Source organism: Sus scrofa, chromosome 3, assembly GCF_054392235.1.
Source record: "Sus scrofa isolate SSC_HxYL_T2T_F1_AM1 chromosome 3, Sscrofa_HxYL_maternal_Yorkshire_Landrace_v2.0, whole genome shotgun sequence".
Lineage (NCBI taxonomy): Eukaryota > Metazoa > Chordata > Mammalia > Artiodactyla > Suidae > Sus > Sus scrofa.
Window position 1 is genome coordinate 89,747,451 of NC_139385.1, and position 23,257 is coordinate 89,770,707.

The 23,257-nt window shown below is 45.5% G+C and overlaps 1 long non-coding RNA gene across 3 annotated transcripts in view; it reads left to right on the forward strand.

Annotated features, from left to right (window-relative positions):
• The window catches only part of LOC146404767 (uncharacterized), a 166,730-nt gene that overhangs the window by 93,347 nt on the left and 50,126 nt on the right, over window positions 1-23,257 (forward strand). Inside the window, exons 4-5 of one of the 3 annotated variants that reach the window (XR_014841812.1) lie at window positions 9,061-9,183; window positions 11,769-11,830. The exons of 1 other annotated variant lie outside the window; for it this stretch is intronic. This is a non-coding gene — a long non-coding RNA (uncharacterized LOC146404767). The remainder of the gene's footprint in view (window positions 1-9,060; window positions 9,184-11,768; window positions 11,831-23,257) is intronic. One more of the 3 variants, XR_014841811.1, reaches the window with a different exon arrangement.

The window sequence follows — 23,257 nt, forward strand, 5'->3', positions numbered from 1 at the left end:
TATAAATATTAGCAATATCTGCTAGGCTTACTGTCATTCTCTATTTACTCAATAAATGTCAAGTATCTGCTATGTTTCAGGCATTTTTGCTAAGCACTGAAGATGTGTGGTAAGAAAAAAAAAGATACCACTTGCCGTCATGGACTGGGAGAGGAAATATTCATTAATAATTGCACAAATAATATAAAATTGAAACTGTGATGAGTGATGCTATTTGGAGTCATTAGAGCTAGTGATGGCCTTCTTGAGGAAGTGACATTTACATGCCTTTTGAGGCATTAACCAGGTAAAGTTTCACTAAGTAAAATGAGAAGTCAAAGACCAAATCTATGTTCTTAATTATAAATCACAGTATGATAGGCAGGTAAATTACGGCTAAGGACAGAGACATCCTTGAAAGGGTTGTGGATTTGGGGGGGATAAGGTGACAGACTTCCTGGACAAAGATTGTGGTGGAAATGAAATAAATGGGCCACACCATTTCCCTTCTGGAAGAACCTCTGAAAGGAGACGGCTTATGTACCCCACTGTCTGGATGGGCCGCATCCATAGACATGCAACTAAGACTAGGGCAAACCCATTAGCGACATCTTCTCAGCACTCACGGCTTCCAGGCAGGTATCAGGGGAAATGCAAAAGAGAAGCATGTGTTCTTTGGATTACTTCTGTTTACTCTCTTGCAGTGTTTCACTGGGAGCAAGCATGCTCTTTACGGTGCTGTAGGCAGGAGGTATGAGGGTACAGCCAGGGTCATGTTGTTTAGCCCCATCTCCTCCATGAGTGGCTGTTCGTTAAATGCCTCTAAAACCAAGACTAAAGCATGTACTCATATCTGATTCACTCAGTGTGCTTTTAGCTCCCAGCCAAGCCCACACAGAGCAGGAGGGTGGCAGTGGGAGAGAGCTTTTAGGCTGGAGATAAACAGGGTTAGAATTAATAAGGAAAGTGATAATGGGGGAAGGGGCTGCCTATAGCAATTCCACCCCATTCCATCACCAGATGCAGACATGCTCTGAGAGAGGGAGGTGTGAGGGCTGGTCACGTAACTGTCTGTAAACCAGCGAGCACAGTGTGCGGCATTCAATAGGTGCTACTTATTATTTTCTCCTGTGCATAGAATGGGATAATTTCCCTTCATTTAAGATCTTGGGTAAATGCTTTCGGTGTCAACTTTTTGGGAGGACACCTCTTATCTGGTGGCTGGCTTTTCTTGGCTTCTGGCCCACATCTGTGCTGGGGTCTTCTTACCTTAGAGTCAAGTCAGACAGAGGCCCCCAAACACCAACATTCTCTCCCACACACTGTAGCCTATACCTCAGTGTAGCCTGTACCTTGGAGTGCTCATCTGTCTCTCTCCTCTCTCCAAGGTTCTCACGGTGAGGGACCAGGGAAAACTTGTTAGGCTATAAATAACTGGCCAAAGGGGGCACTGCTGCTTCCTGGAGGCTCCTGCCAGGTCTTCCCTGGCTCTTTGCAAGGCACCCCCACCCCAGGAAAACCATCCCTTTCTGAGTCTTCAGTAGTCTCAGAGCCCTTTAAACCAGCCCACAGCTGGGAAAAAATTTCAAGCAGTCTGAAGTTAGTAAATGAAATAATAAGAGCCTACCATATATTTCATATGACTATGCATCAGTTTAAACACCTCGCATTATTAGAGGCGCTCTGATGTGAGAAGTATTAATATCCCCATTTTACTAATGAAGAAACCGAGGCTTAAAGAGGTTAAGTACCTGGTAAAGAATATAGTAGGAATCTAACATAAGCTGTCAGACTCCAGGGCTCACGCTGTCAACACTATCCTGCTCTCCCAAAAAACCACAGGGGCCAGCTGTCTCCAGTTCTCCTTTTCCTGTTCCTAAGCAGCTTAGTGCATCTTAGTAGCTGTGGACTGCAGGGTATTAAGCAGGAGATTGCTCACATCTAATCTGCTAGCGTGCCTGGCACATAGTAGGCCCTCTATACACATAAACATTCCCCACCCCCAGTTGCTTCTCAGCACCAAGGCTGCACTCTGGGTAACAAATCCCATCTTCCTCTCATCTTTGACTAAATTTGTGGCTGTTGGTGGGAGAAGGGTAAAAGAAGTACCCACTTATGCATTCATCCAGCAGTATTGAGAGAGCACCACCCTGTTCCAGGCTCACAGAACAAACTGTGTGTGTGTGTGTGCATACACACACATGTATCTGCTACTTGTATCTAATAGCACACTGCTAAATGTCTTACAATGCACAAGACAGTCCTCTACAGCAAAGAATATTTGGCTCAAGATGTTGGTAGTGCCGAGGTTGAGAAACACTAGACCAGACCAATAAGCAAAAAATACTATAGCACCTTTATAATTGAAAACTTCATAGCACATGAATAGATAGACAAATAGCACAGTTTAGGAAGAATATGAATACATTTAGCATGTAATAAATGTGGCACGCTAAATCCAGTGACTCTTCAATAAATGGTGTTGAGATTCCTGGGTAGCCATCTAAAAAAAATTAAGTTGAAGCCATATTTCACACCATGCACCAGAATAAATTCCAAATGGATTCAACATTTAAATGTTAACAATAAAACCACACAACTACCACGAGCAAATGTGGGAGAATTCTTTTATAATCTTAGAGTGGGAAAATCCTTCCTAATTATGACTCAAAATTACAAACTATAAAATAACAGATTGATAAATTTAGTCAATAAAAGTTTTTAAAAAGAGCTTGTGCACACCAAACAAGCCAAGTATTAGCAAAGGAACAAACAAACGAAAATCTGCAAAGAGTATGTGTGACTCGGCAGACGGAGGAGCTAATCTCCTAAAATTATGAAAATATAAACAAATCTCTAAAGAAAAGATTCATAAAAATATGACCAAAGGATATGAAAAGACAACTCACAGAAAAGAAATGCAAATGGCTGTTAAACATTTGAAAAGATGTCCAACCTCCCTCATGGTAAGAAAAATACAAATCGAAAGTGCTGAGATGCTTTTTTTTTAACCTATTAGCTTGGCAAAAAACCCAAGTTTGAAAAAACATGGTTAGTTGTGAGGACACAGACATTCACATCTATTGCTGGTGGGCATGTACACTAGTTATAGCCCCAAAAGGGCAATTTGGCAATCTTGAGCAAAATAAAGGCGTATACCTTCTGACCCAGCAACTCTGCTTCTCAGACCTGACCCTCCAGGGAGATCTATTTGCATGCATGTGAAGGGACATATGTACATGATTATAAATTGCACCAAAAGATTAGAGACAATTTAAATGCTCATTAATTGAGAACTGATAAACTAAGTTAGGGATCAGCAAAGTCTCATTAAACTAGCCTTCTGCCTGCTTTTATGCAGCCTGTGGCTAAGAATCATTTTAACATTTTAAATGGTTGAAAAAATCCAAAGAAGAATTCTATTTTGTGACACATGAACATCATATAAAATTCTAACGTCAGTGTCCATGTATAAAGTTATATGGAACACAGCTGGGTCCCTTTGTCTCCACACCATCCAGGGCTGCCTTTGCACTAGAGCACAGAGGGGGGTGGTTTCACAGAGACTGGATGGCCCACAAAACCTCAACTATTGACTGCTCTTTTATAGAAAAAGTTTGCCAGATTAGAGTATATCCAAGCCATTGAATACCACAGAGCTGCGAAAAACAATGAGAAAGCTCTTTATGAATTGCTATGGAAAGATTTCTAGGGTTTCATTACTAAATTTAAAAAAAAGTAGACATAGACAATGAGAATTACATGTTATCATTTGGATGAAAAGGGGAGGATATAGTGGCGAAATAAAGTATGAATTGCATATTATGATTTGGGCAAAAAAGGAATATGCATCAACATTATCTGGAAGGAAATATAAGAAATTAGTAAATAGTGGTGGGTGGAGGAGTAGGATTGTGTATATTTGTGTTATCTATTCAAAAAAGTAAATCAAAAATTATTTTTTATTTTTATTTTTTTTTTTGTCTTTTTGCTATTTCTTTGGGCCGCTCCCGCGGCATATGGAGGTTCCCAGGCTAGGGGTCCAATCGGAGCTGTAGCCACTGGCCTACACCAGAGCCACAGCAACGCGGGATCCAAGCCGCGTCTGCAACCTACACCACAGCTCACGGCAACGCCGGATCCCTAACCCACTGAGCAAGGGCAGGAACGGAACCCGCAAACTCATGGTTCCTAGTCGGATTCGTTAACCACCTCACCACGACGGGAACTCCTATTTTTTAAATTATACCATGCCAGGAAGTTCCCCTGTGGTGCAGGGTGCAGCTGCAACGCAGGTTCAGTCCCTGGCCAGGGAACTTCCACATGCTAAGGGTGTGACAAAAAAAATGCACTGTGTCAGATGAGAGTACAGATATAGGCCCCTGTAAATGCTTGAGCCTGGCTGGAACAGAGCTTGCGAGTGGGGCTGGAGGTGGAAGAAGATTGGAGAAGGTTGTGGGGCCTGATAGGAAAGGGCCTGCAGGCTGGGCCAAGGAGTTTGCATTTTCATATATCCAAGGACAAGGAATAACAGGATCAATTTGTGCTTTAAAAAAAAAACGAGGTGGAGTTCCCGTCATGGTGCAGTGGTTAATGAATCTGACTGGGAACCATGAGGTGGTGGGTTTGATCCCTGTCCTTGCTCAGTGGGTTAGGGATCCGGCGTTAAGGATCTGGCGTTGTCGTGAGCTGTGGTGTAGGTTGCAGACACGGCTCGGATCCCGCGTTGCTGTGGCCCTGGCATAGGCTGGCTGCTACAGCTCCGATTGGACCCCTAGCCTGGGAACCTCCATATGCCGTGGGAGCGGCCTTAGAAAAAAGGGCAAAAAGACAAAAAATAAAATAAAATAAAATAAAAACAAGGTCCTAGAGAGCAGAAAAGGGTTGTTGGACAAGACTTGGGCTGGTAGGGAGAGAAGGGGGTGGACTGCAGGTGGGGGGTCAGTGGCTGCCTCTGGGGGAGGACCTGGGAGGCAAGGGACCTGGGATCAAGGGTGAAGGGAGGCTTACTTTTACTGTAAATGCTTTTGTCAGATTTATGCATGTGCATTCATTTCCATGTGGCTTTATTTCCTATAGAAATCATTTTATTTATTTTAAAAAGAAAAGCCCAGCAGACCAGGTGTGATGAGGCCTCAGCTGTGGCACTGGTGGTGCGTGGGGTTGGGGAGGAAGGGGAACGTTAGCAGCAGAGTTGAGGACTGACTGGAAGTGGGGATGGTGGATGTGGGAACTGCACCCACACCTCCAAGGACCTGGGGAACAGAACCTTGTAGGGAGGAGGGCTAGAAGGTAGAAAGTTCACCTGCCCCAGGTGACTGCTCTCTGATTCCCCGGGTCAAAACACAAGCATCTAGCAGGTACAAAATATCACCAGGCACTCTGGGCCTTTGGTTCCACTTTCATCCCAGGAGGACATCTATAGCCTAGACATGACCTAGGGGCAAGCCACATGTTATACAGATGACAAGGTCCACTCAAGACCACCAGGAATCCCAACCTAGTCCCTTCCTCCCCCTGCCCCCGAGTCCCTCCTCATTGCTCCAAAGGGAATCTCCACACAACCAAGCTAGGACATTCTCTAAGACTTCTCTGAGTCATTATTTTCTTTTTATCGTGTATGCCATACTTGTCCCAATGACAGTGAACCATAAGCTCTTTAGAGGCAAAAACTTAAAGGTCTTTGTGACCTCACAGAGGCACACCATTTCTTTTCTATATGGTAGGTACCACGAATGTGTTCATTGGCTGGTTGATGGGGACTTCCCAGTTGCCTTCTTAACAGCTCTGCCAACACATCTGCCCTCCCTGCACATCTGCCTTCCAGCTCTGCGGAGCCTAACCTCCTTCCTTCCTCTGAAGGAAACCCCCCCACACCCTTGGCCAAGAAGTCAAAGGTGTGCTCAGTGTTCACCCTCCTTTGGTGGTTTTCCACATTCAGCCCTTCTTTGCCCAGATAGTATCAGCCAAACAGAAAGCAGTAGCCAGAAGTTGTCTTTAAGCAAATGTCTATTTGGCCTCTTGCACATGGAAGGGAACATAACTGTGAAAATGATAATAAGCAGTAATGATCATCATCATTGCAAAGAGGCATCAGTCCCAGCAGCTCCAGTGAGGCACTGGGGTGTCATCACTTCATCTGCAAACAGAAAATGGAACTCACCTGCCTCTGCACCTATAAAGAATGCTCATAATTCTTAGAAAACTGGAAATTCCTTTACACTGGCACTTATTTTTATACTGTTCGTAAGAGCTTTGTGATTACAGCAGTCAGGGTCCCAATATGCTCTTGATATAGGCGAGGGTGTACTTTCAGTGCAATGAAAGGAAGCAACCCATCCCTGGACAGAAAACAATCCACAACTCAGTTTTTCAGGGTTGCTGAGGTTGGATGGTCTCCCCCTGGGGGGCAGGGCCTGGAATGAAATTGCCTGGGGTCCCTCAGCTCTTGTCCCAGAGGAAAGGGCAGATGCTGGGCAGCTCACCAAGGAGCCTTACAGATCTGCCTTTTTTTTTTTTTTTTAATGGCCACACCCGGCATGTGGAAGTTCCTGGGCTAGGGATGGAACTTGAGCTGCAGTTGCTGCCTGTGACCTAGCTATGGCAACTCCAGATCCTTAACCCACTACCATCCAAAAGAACTTACTCTGCCTCTTTTTTTTTTTTTTTTTACACCCACCTCCTCCTAAGGGAGAAAGTTCTGTTCCTTCCTGCCTCTCTGGGCAGAGCAGAAACTGAAAAGGGCTACTTGTTCCTAACAAGTTATATATAGCTCAGCAAATGACCGCTAGGTCTTCAGCCTCAGGTCTGGGAATTGCCTTGTGCAGCCACACCAGGACGGTGTCCCAGTTAGCAGAAAAGCAAGGATGATCTTCTTGTGGCCCTTTATGCTTGTGGCATAAACTGAAGTAGCCCCCCAGTTCTTTGGGAAGGAGAGGACCTCACTGCAGAAATAATTTTCCAGGAAGAGAAGCAGTGTTAGTTGCCTGAATAACATGGGGTCCAGCGCCACCTACTGTCCGCTATAGGAGTTGGCGAGCGTCCTGTTCTCTTGATGGGATGTTTTGGAAACTGGCTTTAACCACCAGAGGGACAGAAATGAGGAGACACATTACCAGAACACAGGGCTGTCGTCCAGCCCAAGAGGGACTATGATTTTGGTGGGAGAAGCTGAGAAGCTACAACCCTAATGCGTCATAGATGGGGGTGTTTCGTGAAGGGATGGGGGTGTCTCTCTCTTGGAAGGAAGCTGAGGTGACTCACAAGTAATATTTAGAGTCTTATTCCCAGAAGATTGGCTTGGGTTTGTCTGCTTGAATATTTTTGCTCACACTAAGGGAAAAAAATACTGGTGCTATTTTATGACTTTTATGCTTTTCAAACTAGTTTCTCAGTGCTCCCCCAGAGCTAGCATATGGGCTATTTACAAAAGTCCTTGCAATCGATCTCACCACCGAACCCACTCCTGCTCCTTGATAATGTCTTTGTATCACAAAAAGCTTCTTTTTATTATCCTCCCACTTCCTGGCTGCCTCAAACCCCCTACTAATCAAAGTCACCATTTGCTCTTTGCTTTACATCGTTCATTTAAACCTCAGAACAGCCCAAAGAGGGGATGTTAATATTCTCATTCAAACATGAAAAAACTGATCCCTGGGGAGATTAAGAGACTTACCCAGGATCTGTCAGCTAATCAGCAGAGATGATATTTGAACCCAGTTATTTAGCTCCAAAACTTTTCACCAGAGTGTTCCATCTGCACCATGAGGGGATAGCCAGCTAGTGCAGAAGAAGCTATTGTATCCAAGAATTTCTGGAGGAGATCAACACCCCTCCAGCTCAGAGGACACTTTCTGCTCTGCACCAGTCCCTGTGACCCCAGGCTTGGCTGGACTCTTGGTGTAAACACCCTCCTTCCTCATAGCATCAGTCCTGCCGCCCCCTACCCCCAGCACAAACACTTCTGCTGACTGCACTCCTCCACACTTGGAACCAGCCCAGACGAGTCATGAGAGCAAAGAGCAGAGATTTTGGCAAGTGTTCAGAATGCCAGGAGGATCCTGGGTTTGTCTGACTCCCTGGACCTCAGCTTCACCCAGTGGAAAACTGGGAAAATTCCCTGCTGGCTCCTCCTTTCCCCTCCTCTCCCAGCCCCTTCATGGTTCTCCACCAGATAGACACACCTCCAGAGGAAGGTTAAATAAGGCCACTCTCTGGAGTCCTCTGAAACAAAATTGTTGCTTAAATATACAGATTCAGAAATAAAGCTTAAGTGGGTAACACGCTGCAGTGGGATCCAAATGCCAGCCTCCACAAATGGGCTAAATGTTCAGGCTGCTGGCAGCCCATGGGAGGTGCTTTGGGGTATTGGAAAAAACATAAGATTAAGAGACCTAGACTTAAATCCTTAGTCTGTCACCCCCAGCTGAGTGATTTTGGGCAAGTCACTTAACTTCTCTGAGCCTCATTTTCTCATTTGTTGAAAGAGGGCAATTCTCTTTCCACCTACAAGGCAATAGATGAACAAGTGCTTTGTAAAGCCCTGCAGGGTGGGAGGTAGCATTTGAAGGAACAGCAGGCGTCAGCAGGATTTAGGTGAGATTTTTATTCACTTTGCCCTTTTCTTACTTCCTCCCCCTACCTCTGCCCCGCCAAAGAAAGAGGCTGTCTCCTATAGAGTGAATCTCAACACACACAATCTCTAAGTCCCTGTGGGCTCATCGCTTTTTTTTAAAGCCAAATGATCTTGGAAAACAGCTTTTCCAACAAAGACCCAGTGGCCAGGGACCACTGGATGCACTTCCTTTAGAGACAGGAAAAGCAGAAGCAGGAAGATCTATGGCAGCATATCCATTATTTGCAAGAGGAAGGCCCGGAAAGGCTATTTATTTCCTCTGTTGCTGCCTGAGAAAGATGGACGTTTGTGGCCAGCGTGGGAGCAGATGCGTCTGCAGCAGCCTCGTAGAGCTCATGCATTCAAGGGGAGAGGAGTAAAACCCTGAGGAGGGGCCGGTAGAGAGCAGAGGTGGCATGAAGCTGCCATGGTGAAGCTAGCTTCAAAACCTCTTGGTTTCTTCATAGGCTCCATTTCTAATTTAAGACATCTCCGCCCAGTTTGAAGAACTCTGTGCCTCTCCACAGAGGGAGGAAAGAGCTTTACAAGAAAGGCTCAGGAAGAACAAAGGCCTCATTAGGATCCATCAGGTACTCTGACTATGCGTTCCCCAGAATCTCTATTGATGATCTCGGGTACAAATGAAGCAGTAATTAAGGATACAATGCAAATGATCTTCAGCTTAGTAACTCCCCTTGTAATTGAAATTTACTAAATTAGGTCTGAGGGTTTGTTTTTTTAAAACTGGGTCTTTAAAAAAAAATTTCCCCAATTATAATACCCCGTCTCCTCCCTGCCACCCACCCCTGTGTAATGTAATTAGTTTAAAATAAGATCCACAGTGAGGGTGAGGACACACTGCCTACGGATATGTTAAAGTTGGCGCTCGCTCTCTGAAATGCTCTTTTCCAATAAACATTCCCCAGGAAGCCAATGAGGAGGGGGCTTTTGCATCAGTCAGGCTGCTGTTTCATTATCAAATATAGGACAAGGAGACTGGACAGGTCTAACGGTCCTGGTGATGCTAGACAAAGAGATTTGTCATCTCTCTCCAGGTCCTTTCCTCTGATCTGGAGCGAGCTGAGGACTGCTCAGAGGAAGAAGTGAAGGATTGCTCTATTAGGTAGGAGAGGAATTGGAGTCTTTCTGGGATCCTGACAAGAGAGCTGACTCAGGAGACAGAGGGTTTAGGGGAGATCAGAAACCTGTCTCTGTTTTCTCAGAGGCCAGAGAGTCAAAGTGCAAACTGAAATAGCCCCAGGACACCTCTGAATCCTGTCCTCAGCCCCTTGGTGCCACTCGCCTTAGCTGGTTTCTCCTGAGCAGAGGGTCCCGCCCACCAAGCTCAGCTTGCCAGGTGGGCACTAGGAGGAGTCATGGGGCCAGAGACCCAGATCCCAGAAGTTCTCCAGCCTCCCCATCTTTATCCCCAGTTTGACCATTGTCCAGACAAGAAAGAGGGCTGAAAGTTGTCCTGAGGATGGCCGACCCTCCAGAACACAGGGGCTGTTTCATTCAACTCGAAAGAAAGACCTGTTTGCCTTTGAAACCAAGTTCCATTTTCCTCAAGCAACCTGCAGAATTGATGTGTGAGAACAGGAGAGAGCCTCCCACAGCCTGCCTCTTCCGTTCTCTTCCCCTCCCCCTGGCTGCCCCGGGGGGCACAACTTCCTGAAACTGTTAGGTAAACTCAGAAGCACCTTGAGCTAATTGGCCCTCACCTTCCAAAGTCCAAGACTGCAGGTCCATCTGAGAACTCAGTAAAACAGCAGCTCTTTGGCAGGCAGCACACCTAAAGGAAAGTGCTCACCCTGGCCCCACGCCTTTATGTAAAAAATGCATTGAGATGCAATTGAGATATAACAGTGTATTAGTTTTAAGTGTACAACATAGTGATTCAATGTATGTATATATTGTGAAATGATCGCCACAATAACTGTAGCTAACTTTCATCACCTCACCTTGTTAAGATTTTTTTCCTTGTGATGAGATCTTTTAAGAGCTCTTCTCTTAGCAACTTTCAGATATACCTACGGCAGTACTGACTAGAGTCACTGTACTGTGGGTGACATCCCTGGGACTTATTTTATACCTGGAAGCTATTCCTTTGGCCCTCCTGTCCCACTCCTTTCTATTGTGTGTGTCTGTGTGTGTGTGTGTGTGTGCATGTGCATGCGTGCGCCTTTGTTTCCCTCCATCAGTTCCCATCACTTGTGTTTGAAACTTGTGTAATTGTTTAGCTGAACAGCTTCTGAGGGCAGAGACAAAGGCAGAGTTGTTTCTGGAAAGCCCCATAGGTGTTTGTTCCATTAGTAAATCAGATTTTTTTAAAAAGACAGACAATAGCAATCTTGTATCCAAATAAGCTACTTAAAACACTGGCCTAAACTAATATGGGTGTGTTTTCTGTTGGATCCGGGTGCCCAATGTGGACATGTTAGGTGCTCAATAAATAGGAGTTGAATGAATGAGTGAAAATGATTTCATGTTTTAAAACTTTTAGTAGCTTCTCAATGGTATAGGGAAAATGCCCTAGTTCTAGAATCTGTCATTTAGGATCCTGCAGTCAAATGCCAGCCCACCTTGCCTGCCTGACCCCTCAGACCGTCTCTGCATGCTGACTGCACTAGGCCAGTCATCAGAATTACTTGGAAGACGTGTTAAAATGCAGCCAGCTGGGTCGCACCCCTAGAGTTTCTGAATCAGTAGGTCTGGGGTGGGGTGAGGATTCGCCTTACTGACAAGTTCCTGGATGCTGCTGATGCTGCTTCTCAGGACCTGCACTTTGCCCATACCACTCCATTGCCACAAAGGGCACCCTTCCCCCTGCACCCCTCCAGTTGGTCAAGGTCAAATGCTACCTGGTCAACAAAATTGAACATGCTAGCAGAAACTGCTCCACGACCCTCCCACACTTCCCATCTGCAGTTAGTCTCATGCCTTTTCAGCTCACCCCATAGGGCCTCGTCCAGTGTGGCCTTATAACTGGAGTGAACTAAAGACATGCTTCTTGCCTGGTCAGATTCCTTCCACTCACTGCGACCTTAATAGGGAACTCAGTGAAGTACCTGATGCTGTGCTCACCCCAGGGATCCAAAGGCGGGTAAAATACAGAACCCGCCCTGTCTTCCAGTTTGTTTCACTGCTTGTTATGCCCACTTTGCTTCCCTTCTAGCCGCTGGCCCAGGCCGTGACTGACCTACAGAGATAGCTGGATGTTCTACCTCGGATAATCAGGTGAGGGGTATTCCCATCGCTAAGACACCGTTCTAAGTTTTCAGCTTACTTGTCTCTGAGACTGGGAGGGGAGGCGAGCCACATGATGTAATTCATGCAGGACAGGTGAGAGGCAGAGCTGTTGAACTGTCAGTGACTAAGACATGGAGGATGTGTCGAGGATGTGTCGAGGATGTGTCGAGAACATTCTCACTTCTCAGGTGCGGGCACCTGAAAGGGCGTCGCCTCACCCCACCCTCCTGTCGCGCAGGCTTACAGCCTCAGGCCTTCACATCCTGATGAGCCTAATGGTGTGTTATAGAAACCCAACTCAAACTGTTGAAACAAAGGGGAACTTTTTGTTTATCTTAGGACAGCTCATGGAGTTGAAAAAGGAGCTATCGCATAGGAACCCAGATTTAGGGATCAAAGCTTGTCCCAAGTACGGCAGGACCCTTGCTCTGTCTACCCAGCTTTCACTTTTGCATGTTGGCCTCTCTCCTGCTGCATTTGGGAAGAAGGCTATCATGATCAGCCCAGTCTGGGTTCCACTCCTACCAAGGCCATGTGAAATGGGACGGGAACTGTTCCCCAAAGGAGAGGTGGGAGCCAGGCAGACCAACACCAAACATCCACTGCAAAGAGTTAGCAAATGATGTCTCATAACATGCCAGGCACTGTGCTAAGGGTTTTGCATACATGCTTCAATTTGCTCCTCAACCTGATTCTATTGAGGCAGGTCCTGTGTAAGATATCTGCCTTTCTTACAAATGAAAAGACATGACACAAATTATAGCTAGGTCTTCTCTGCCAGCTCTAGTCCTGGGTTTGGGACACTCAGAAAATGTGATCTGAAAGTGAGAACACGTTTTCTTTGAGAATAAACGCATTGCTTAGGAAGAAGCCTATAAACTAACATTTTAACTCTATGTCAGCAGCTAAGAGGCTAAGACCGTAAATGTTTTATGTTTCCAGTTAGTTCTGGATTATTTAGATCTCTCTATTAAGCTGCCAGTATTTGCTAAGCACTTACTATGTGTCTGATACTTTTATGCATGATCTCATTTAATATTCAAGAAAATCAGGAGTTCCTGCCATGGCTCAGTAGTAACAAACTCGACTAGTATATATATGGATGCAGGTTCAATTCCTGGCCTTGCTTAGTGGGTTAGGGATCTAGTATTGCCTTCAGCTGTGGCATAGGTCACAGACATGGCTCGGATCCCACATTGTCGTGGTTGTGGTGTAAGCCAGCAGCTGCAGCTCCAATTAGACCCTTAGCATGGGAACCTCCATATGCCACAGGTGCAGCCCTAAAAAGATTAAATAAATAAATAAATAAATAAATAAATAAATAAAATGAAAAGAAAAAAGAAAAGAAAGAAAGAAAAGAAAATCTTGTGTAAATGGTGCTATAATCATTTCCATTTAAGTCTTAGTTAAGGGGGGATGCTAGGGCTTGAGTACCTAGTTCATTGCCATAGAGCCACCTGATGACTAGTTCATTCAAGACTATAATCCATCTGTCTGACTTCCTTGTCGGTGTTCTGTGCAGCAGGTCACTCTGCAGCCTGGCAAGTCATTTAACCTCCCAAGCCTTAGTTTTGTCTCCATTTTAATAGAGATAAAAATCACCTCGTGGGATAAATATTATGTTGATGCATTGTGTATAAACTGTAAAGCACCACTCTTCTTTTAAGTTAGCTTTGCTATTGTTCCAAATACAAAGCAAGTTGTTGGAAGCCAGCGCTAGATTGATAAATGCTTTTTCTCCTCCATAGTCATCTTGCCAGTGCTTCATTCATCAACAAACTTTACCAAACACCTGCTTTGTGCCAGTCACAAAGATGAATGATGCCCTTGCTATCGAGGGCCTCACAACTTTATGAGTACTTCCACTGTTTGATGAGGCTCAAGGTTAGATCTCCATTCATTGCGAGAGTCACCATTGCCTGATGGCACCTTGTTCCTCTGGAAGAAAGGCAAAGGTGAAGTTTGAGCCTAATGATCAGATCTCTGGACACAGGGATTAAGAAGGCAGGTAAAGAGTGGAAACAGGGAGTTCCTGTCGTGGCTCTATGGTTAATGAACTTGGCTAGGATCCATGGGGACACAGGTTCAATCCCTTGCCTTGTTCAGTGGGTTGAGGATCGGACTTTGGAGTGAGCTGTGGTGAGGGTCACAGACGCAGCTTGAATCCCACGTTGCTGTGTTTGGTATAGGCTGGCAGCTGTAGCTCTCATTTGACCCCTGACCTGGGAACTTCCACATGCCAAGGGTGCAGCCCTAAGGAGACAAAAGACAAAAAAAAAAAAAAAAAAAAAAGATTAAAAAAATTTTTTTTAAAAAAGAGTGGAAATAAAGGCCACCCTGGCTTTAGGAGTCATACCTCAGGGAGGAATGAAATGGCCTCTCTTACAAATGATGGTACAACTGAATGACTAATGGGTTCCAATGGCTCCTTGCTTTCCTGACCACCTGACCTTCGGTAAATGACTGACCTTTTTAAGGCTCAATTCCCTTATTTCTTAAAGGAGATGACAGGGATAGTTCTTAATAATATGTGTAGAGAGTTTAGTGCCTGACACAAACATTAGCTGATGTACAACCAAAAGCAGCAGGAATGGTCAGTACTGACCACAGTGGGGATGAGCATATAAGCAGGTGAATGGGGACTTGGTGGCCATTGCCTGGAAGGAAGGCAGACACTCAGGGAAGGAGGGAGGGAGAAGCACCCTCTCCTCAGTGAGAATTGGGGGGCATTTGGAATCGGCATCAGCGCCTTTAGACAACTGTCTCTTACCCCAGATAGTCAGAGAATAAAGAGCCAAAATACCAAGTAATAAAATCTGAATGATGGCATTCCCACTGTGGTGCAGTGGGTTAAGGACCTGACTGCAGTGGCTGAGGTCGCAGCTGCAGCTCCGATTCAGTCCCTGGCCCAGGAACTTCCATAGGTCACAGGTGTGGCCATTAAAAAAAAATCTGAATGACTTTTCCACACTGAAAATTATTATCTGTTTGCAGTTAAGGAATACCAGGTATTTGTGTTATGCTTTCAAATTCATCATCTCATTAGACCCTCAAAACAAGCTCCCAGGCACACAAGAAGAAAATGATCATGCCCATTTTACAGATGGTGAAACTGAGATTCATGAGGTGAAACTGTTTGATTGAAGTCACACTGACAGGAGTGGTGCAATTGAGCTGACACCTCTCCTGTCCAGGGGTCAACACCATTTTTCCAAGGAAATTTTTTGTGGAGAAAATGGAAAATATGTGGATGCACATCTGAGTCACTTGGAGAAGCTTTAAAACTCCAGATATCCAAGCCCTCTTCTGACCTACTAAATGAGAACCAATGTGTATAGGAGCTTAGGAAGCTCCCTCAGGGGAGCTGATACAGTTGGGCTGGCTGGGTGGACTGGTGCCTGGAAGCCAGGTACCGAAGTAATAATGCTGCATTTGTGGCTGTAGGAGGGCTTGGGGGCACATCCCGGCTCCAGGCAAGCCTCTGGCTACTTTTTCCAGGACAACTACAATAGCCCACCAGCTGGGGTTACACCCATCAACAATGCTGCCACTCCTCTTGCCCTGCCCAGCCTACCCTCCAACTGTAACCAGCATGAGCCTGCCTCCACCTGCACTGACCCTCATGCTTGCACATCCTGCTTAACCTTCCTGAGTTTTCCCAGATCTCTAGCTTGGCTGACAAACCCTGCCCTATTCCACTGCACTATCCACTACCTCTGTTCCCCACAAGCCTTCCTTAAGCCCCTAGAACTGCAGAGATCCCCTCCTGCCACAGGGCATTTGGACATGCTATTCCTACCATCTGCAATGCCCAGGGCTCCCCATCTCCCCTTCCTCTGCTTAACATTTCCTTCTAATCTTAGCATCATCTCCTCAGGGAAGTCTTCCTCAACCCCGTTCTAGGGCAGAGTTCTCTGTTAACTGTTCTTGAGAATCTGGTTCCTTCCCTTAGCAGTTCTCATCACTGATTATAATGGTGCATGAAGAGTGTTGCTGTTTTATTTAGATCCATCTCCCTTCACCACCGGCTTGGAGAGGGGAGACCATGGAGGCCAGGGACTCTGCCCTGCTCATCCATGTCGTTTCAGTGCTTGGCACTCAGAGAACTCATTTGGAACCATGTTGTATGATATGTATAGTAGGACAGGCCAGGAGGCTGCTGCCTCCTCCCCTCCATCCCCATGAGGCAGTGTGATGAAGCCGTTTTGACATTAGTGCCCTGTCAAAGTGCAAAGTCACGAGATTTTACTGCCAAGTAATATGCATGGCAGACACTCCCGTCTTTGTCCTGCTCATAATCCCCACCCTGACCCTGAGGGACTCCATAGTCTACTTGATCTCTGTTTTGTTTGAATTTTTATAAGGTGAATTATTTTTATAATCAGAAAAGGCTGTAAAGAGAATTTTAAAAGTTTGCCAGAACTGGGTGAGACTCTCAGGCTACATTAGTTTTGTCTCTAAAAATCATAATTTTGGAGGAAGCATAATGTATTTAATGTATGTCTTTAATTGAAAGTATTGAAGCACTAGAAATTTAATTGACATTTTTCCAGGCATTCTGAAGTAAAAAAAAAAAAAGATGTTATGGTTCAAATGTCCTCATTGCCCCTGACACCACAAAGTGTTATCGATTTAGTGGATGGAGCAGAGAATTTTAGAGGAGAATTAAGATATACGCAAACTCTCAGAGAAGGGGCAATAGCTGTCTCTCTGACTGATGCCACCTCCTGAGCTGAGCAAATGGAGCAGACACAGGAGCCTGGTTCTCTGGGCCAGGTGATGCCAGTATTTCTCCCCAGATACTCCCCATCTGTGGCCTCCCCTCCCTCTACTGCCTTCTTCCCTGATTCCTGCCTTACCCCAAACGCTGCCCTGCAGAAAGGAAGGTCAAGGATTGTGGGAGATGATCTGGTTTTGTGAAGCATTGGTTACTTTTTAAAAATTTCTTGATAGTTGATTTGCAATGGTCTGTCAGTTTCTGCTGTACAGCAAAGCACAAACACACGTATATATATACATACATATATATATATATTCTTTTTCTCACATTATCTTCTATCATGTTCCATCACGAGTGACTAAGTGACTAGATATAGTTCTCTGTGCTATACAGCAGGATCTCATTTCTTATCCACTCCAAATGCAATAGTTTGCATCTACTAACCCCCAAAGCACTGGTTACTTTGTAAAGCCTGAATATTTAGTAGGTTATTTTGGAAGTGGTTTTGCTTGGCCCTGTTAAAGGATTAGCCCATAAAATGACTGCATTCTAATTTCATTCACCAGAGATGGTTCCTCTCCTCCCCCTGTCATAACCCTAGATTCCTGTCTACTTCTGGCTTCTCCCTGCTGAGAATCTCTTTGATTATCGCTTAATAGAAAGAAATATCAGGAAGCTGTTAAAGAATCCATGCTTTTGGTTGGGGCTGGAGGATGAGGCAGAAGGTCACATTGACAGGAGCAGAGCATTTAATAATGGCAGGAAAGTCGGGAGAACCAAGCCCAGCTCCGTCAAGTGATTCTCATCACCTTTAGTGTCAGTGCTTCTTACCAAGTGACTTTTCTCCCCTTATCCCTTATGGGCCAGGTTCAATGGGATCCCACCTGCTAACCTGTCATCCAGTTTTGGGTGTGGGAGTGGGGGATGAAAGGAAGAAGTGTTAAGCACGGCAGATTTTCGGAGAGTCAGAGAAAACAATACTTCCTGGATTTCATGATTGGGTGGGCTGGGAAACTGGCAGGCAGATAAAAAGAAGTGTGGTGGGCTGGTGTACCCTCCTGGCTCTTCTCTGCAAAGCCGCTGTACTGAAATCTGTAAGAGTTTGTGTGAGGGTGTGGCTACCCCTTATTCTGACTTGCGTATGTATTCTACTTGATAATTCTATTGGTTGAGTGGATGGATGGACATATGAATAACAGCTTTACTCTCAGCAGGGCGTCTGGTGTGGCAGACACTGTCACTACTTTGCCTATATCATCTCTGTTTTCACTTCTGTATACCAAAGGCTGCTTATTTCACACCCCTGCCACCCTGTCTCTGTGAGCCTTTATTTGGCCGGGGAGCCAGAGGAGGAGGCTTACTGTCCTAGAAGCAGCCTTCAACCCATGGTAGATGGGGACATGATGGATAACGAGCCCAGCTTCCTTGTATCTCGCGTGAGATGACTGAGGCGTGTCTGCACATTGAGGTTAAACCTAGTTGTCTAGTTGTCCTTAGTGATCACTGTTTGATAACATCCTTTGCAATCTTTCTTGCCTTCACAGCTTCCCTTCTCCATTCCCCTTCCAGTGTTTCCTGGGATCCCCTTCCTAACGACCTGCTTGTCCTGGAATCCTTGTTTTAGAGCATACTTCCGTGGGAACCCAAACTAAAACATCCAATTCACTGATTGCTCCGACACATGATACACGACTGAACAGTCCCCAGGTGTCACCCTTAACCTTCTGTCTACTTCCTAAACATGAGAATAATCTAGTTGGAAGAAAAGTGACATTTAACCTGCACCTCTTTGGAATAGTATTAAACCCTGTCAAAGTGTAAAATCAGTAGATTTTATTGCCAAGACATGTGCATGGCCAACTTTCCCCACCTTCCATCTGTCAGTAACCCCCTCCCCCCCACCTCCACCCCTAACCAGAGGGACTCCCACAGCCTACTGGATCTCTGTTTGGTTTAAATTTTTATGTCGTGCATTATTTAACTCACATGTAATTGAAATAGTATTAAACTCTTTCTTGATTAATTCTCCCTGGAAATTCTCATCAACTATTTAATAGAAGTTCTGTTCTATTACCGAAGCTGATCAGATTCTTTTATTTAAGGACTGAAAGGAGGACGCATGTCAGACTCACAAGCCCATTTTCCTGGTCAGCCTTCTTTGATGATGTAATTTTTTTTTAAATCTCTGAGGGAGTCATGTTTGTTAAAGGAACAGTCCTTTTAACTTCCCTCTGATTACTGAGTTCCTAAATCTCTGCAGCTCCTCAGAAAACCTGCTATAGTTTCAAGCAACCCTTTAAAGTGGTAATTCTCTGCCCTAGGTGTGCATGGAAATTACCCAGGAGCTTTTATTTCCAGAGACTTTTGGGTCCCACTGTAGATCAGTCAAATGGCTGTGTCTGGGCAACAGTAGCTTTTTTGTCCAGGGGGCCCTGATGCGCAGCCAGAGCTGAGAGCCACTGATTTAAGAGGGCAGAGCTTCCAAAGCTATGAACACCAGTTGCCCCATGAGCTGCAGCTCTAGACAAAGCAGGAAGAGCTAAGCGTCACTGATGGTACCCCCAGGTGATAGCACACATCCTAATAATCCAGTCTCTGCATTTGTGGGCTGCTCCACCCTTCCCTCCAACCTCCACTCATGTTTTGCTCCCTGCACTTGAGCCAAGAGGCCTCAGGAAGCCTCTCATCAAGCCGCCCACACTCTAATGAGAAAACATCCACCATGCAATGCAATAACCTTTTGTTCCCATCACAGAGCAAAGAACTCTGCTCCCCAAGGAGATTTCGAATCAAGAATTTTATTTTCTTGTTTGAAAGTTTGTGCCGTTGAGCCTCATGCATTTTCATTTCTCATGCATTTCCATTTCCCTATCTTCCAATTTGGGAAATTTTTGTTCCTGGCTGAACCTCTGTGTATTTTCTCAGCCTTGGTGGATGTGGCTGCCTTTATCCCTGGGGTGTCATTCTAGAGAAGGAGTTCCTCCTGTTCCCAGAAACAAACAAAAAAAATCCAAAAAAGAAAAGAAAGAAAGAAAATGGAACCTATAAACTGGGACATCTGTCTACAAATGACCTCTATTAAGCCCGACCCTTGAGGAGCTTAGGGCCCTGCAGGACTTCTTTAAGCCTGATAATCCTCTCTTGTAAAACTTTAAGAAACCACAGTGAGTGACCATTTGGGACTCCACGCCAAATGGTAACATAATTTAATTAAGTAGGTCCATGAACTTTCTAAAGTGTCTGTAGATTTTGGTGTATACATGCATTTTTTCTGAGGAGACGATCTCAAATTCTCATACAGGTACGTGACCCCACGAAGTTTAAGAATTAGCAATTTCATGCTTCCTCCCTCTTTCCCAAGAGCCCAAACACAGATATTTGACATGAGGCACTAACGCTGACACTTTTACACACCCTTGGCTCCTCCCTCCTTGGCCTTCACCGTCCGGGGGCTCTGGACACAGCATATGAACTGCTGGTCTAGAGAAAGGGGCTCTAGGGTCCCACAGTACCCAGAAGCCAAGAGCCAAGAGGACAAAGTGACCTGGTTCTGAGGGCCCAGCAGTGCTTCAGAAGAAGATATGATGTGGGTTCTTTTTTAAATATAGATTATGTCGGAGGAGTTCCCATTGTGGCTCAGCGGAAACGAATCTGACTCTCATCCATGAGGACGCAGGTTCGATCCCTGGCCTCAGTAGTTTAAGGATCTGGCTGCAGACACGGCTCAGATCTGGTGTGGCTGTGGCTGTAGCTGTGGCGTAGGCTGGCAGCTACAGCTCTGATTCGACCCCTAGTTTGGGAACCTCCATATGCTGCGGGTATGGCCCTGAAAAGACAAAAAAAGAAAATTTTATTGGAGCATAGGTAGCTTACATTGTTGTATTAACCAAGTGAATCAGCCATACATTTACATATATATCCATTCTTTTTCAGATTCTTTCCCCATATAAGCTATCACAGGGTACTGAGTAGGCTTCCCTGAGCTGTATTGTTACAGATCGATTTTGTGTGTAGTGGTGTGTATATATGGCATGTGCTCTTAGGTGGCCTATGAGGTCCCCAGCAAACATTGTGCAGGATGAATGTACCTGCAGACCGAGGGCTGCGTTGCTTAGAGAGGATCATCTCCCTCTTCAGCAAGTATATGTGATTATTTTCTTTCCATGGATTCTTAAAAAAGCTTGAGAATGTGGTTACCTGTCACTGTCAGGCTTTCCCCTGTATCAGAGCACAGTCACTAGTGAGGAGAGGGGAAGAGAGAACTGGAGCCCCACCCTGGAGGCACTTCACTCCCTCACCTTGGCCAAGTCTCCTCATCTTCTCTTCTGTGATGAGGGAGTGATTAATGATGTCTCATCCTCAGGGAAGTAGCACAGGACACTGTAAGTTCTAGAAAGGGGAGGAGGACTAGAGTGTGGAGGGAAGCATAGAAGATGGCGGCGCACAGGGAGAGGGAACCAACATCTAGTGACTGCCTAGTATGTGCCAGGCCCGGGTTAGATCCTTGACCCCTGATATTGCCTGGTGAACAGCTGCAGGACAAGCTCAAATGAGGGAGCAGCCACAGCACAGAGCCACCCTGTAGATCTGGACAAAGTCCCTGACCCCAAGGGACTTAATCTTGAAAGGCGCAGAGTAAATCTTTCTATTGCTGGTGACAATGACTGCCAATTGTGCCCCATGTTCACTCTCTCTTCTCCAGCAGCACTGTCCAGTAGAACCTGCTGTGATGAGGAAAACCTTCTCTGTCTACATGGGGCACTGCCGTCACCTCGAGCCACACATGGCTGTTGAGCACTTGAAGTGAGGCTAGGCTGACTGGAGCACTGAATGTGAAATTTTATTTAATTTTAATTCATTAAGATTTAAATAGCCACATGTGACTGTTGGCTGCCAGCACTGGACAGTGAAGTTCTGGAGTAACCCCAATTTTTAGCTGGGTACATGGCCACCCAAAATAAAGACTTGGTTTCAGAGCCTCTTGTGCAGGCTTGAGATTATGTTTTGGCCAATAGGTATGAGGGGCCATGGTGGAGGCGGCTTCCAGGTTATGCCTTAGACGGAAGGCCCTTCTCCTGGCCTTCTATTCCTTCTTGCAGGCTGGACTAGAATATAGCTCTGTGCCACCTGGAGCCAGGTGATGAAGACAACACCTTAGGGATAGCAGAGCAATCAAATAAAAAGAACCTACCTCCCTGAGAATGACTTCAAGTAGCAGTGTCCCAAGTCCAGCTCAGACGTCCATTTCATTTAGCCGCTGTTATTGTGGGTCTCTGACAGTGAGCCACTCCGATATCCTAACCTAACCAAGATACTGCCCTCCTCTCTTTTATAGAGATTGTGGGGAACAAATGTGCTAGTTATGGTTTCTATCATGTAATTGCAAAGCTTCTGTCAGGTCTTTCTGCTTCTTAAGGGCAGAACCCCAAAGTCTGTTTAGCAAAACACCTTAGTGAGCTGGTAGATCTGCAGAGGTAGATGTGAGTTTCGTGAGGAGCAAGGATTAGAGAGCTAGAGGAATTTGGAGAAGACTGGCCCCCATAAAGAGAAGAAAGGCCTGGAGAGGGGAGAAGGAGGGGCCTGTGGAAATGGCATCAAGATGGGTCTAAGAGGTGATATGGTCAGCTGGAAATTTCCCCAGGCGACCGTAATTGATGGGCTTTCACATTAGCAAGGTCTTTTGTTCCTGTAACCTCTCCATTGCTCCAAACACTATTAGGCAACACAGCGTCATGTTGGTGGTGCTTTGGAGAGAATGAAGGAATTAGGGCAGAGGCCAGCATGGAACAAAACAGTGGGGAGAATGGAGCATTTCTAGGAGGCAAGACATGCCCAAAACATACACTGCTCAAGAGTGCAGTGGAAGCAAGAAATCTGAGCGAGAGGTGACTAAGAGACAGGTAAGCACCTCAAGGATCTCAGACATTCTGAGGAGGGGCACGCTGGTTTCCACCCTGTGTGGGATGGGGGGTTCTTGTCTCTCTGCTTGAATGCTAGAAAAAAGCATCACCCCAAAAGTCTCTGTAGCCTGTGGTTTACAGGCAGCTGACTGGTTTTGCCATCCCGGTGGCACTGTCTTTCCTCGTGGTCAGCTCCCAACGACGTGACAATGAAGCAGGGAAGAAAAACAAATGTTTCCTTCATGCTTGCTCTACATTGGCTGGGGCGAAAGGAGATCTGCTCCTCTTAAATTTAGAGCATACAGCCATTAGGAAGAGTGAGAAATCTTTAATTGGTCAGAAGGCCGAGATGGAATGATGTTCCTGGTATTTGGAGACATAGGAAGCAGGAGCTTGGGAATTCTGTGTTTGAAATGGGCTGGAGCCCCATATCTCAACTGGCTCCAGAGACAGAGCATGTAACACTTGCAGAAAAGTGTTTGAACTGTTACTGCTAATAGTAACACTTGTGTTCAACATCCAGATATACTCTGTTGACACTTGCTCAAGTGATGGAATTTTAGGACCGGTACCTGGGGCAATCGAGAGGTGACAGGTGTTCCCATGGTAACCCTCCTGAATATGGTGCTATCACATTTTTAGTAAGGTTAAGACATAGACTGAAGGCTGGGATCCATTGGGAGAAAAACAATTGGGAGTAATAATCATTGATGTTTATTGCGTTCTATGGGCCAGTATTATGCTAAATACTCTGTATGCTCTATATTCTTCACAGCAAGTCTATGATACACATTG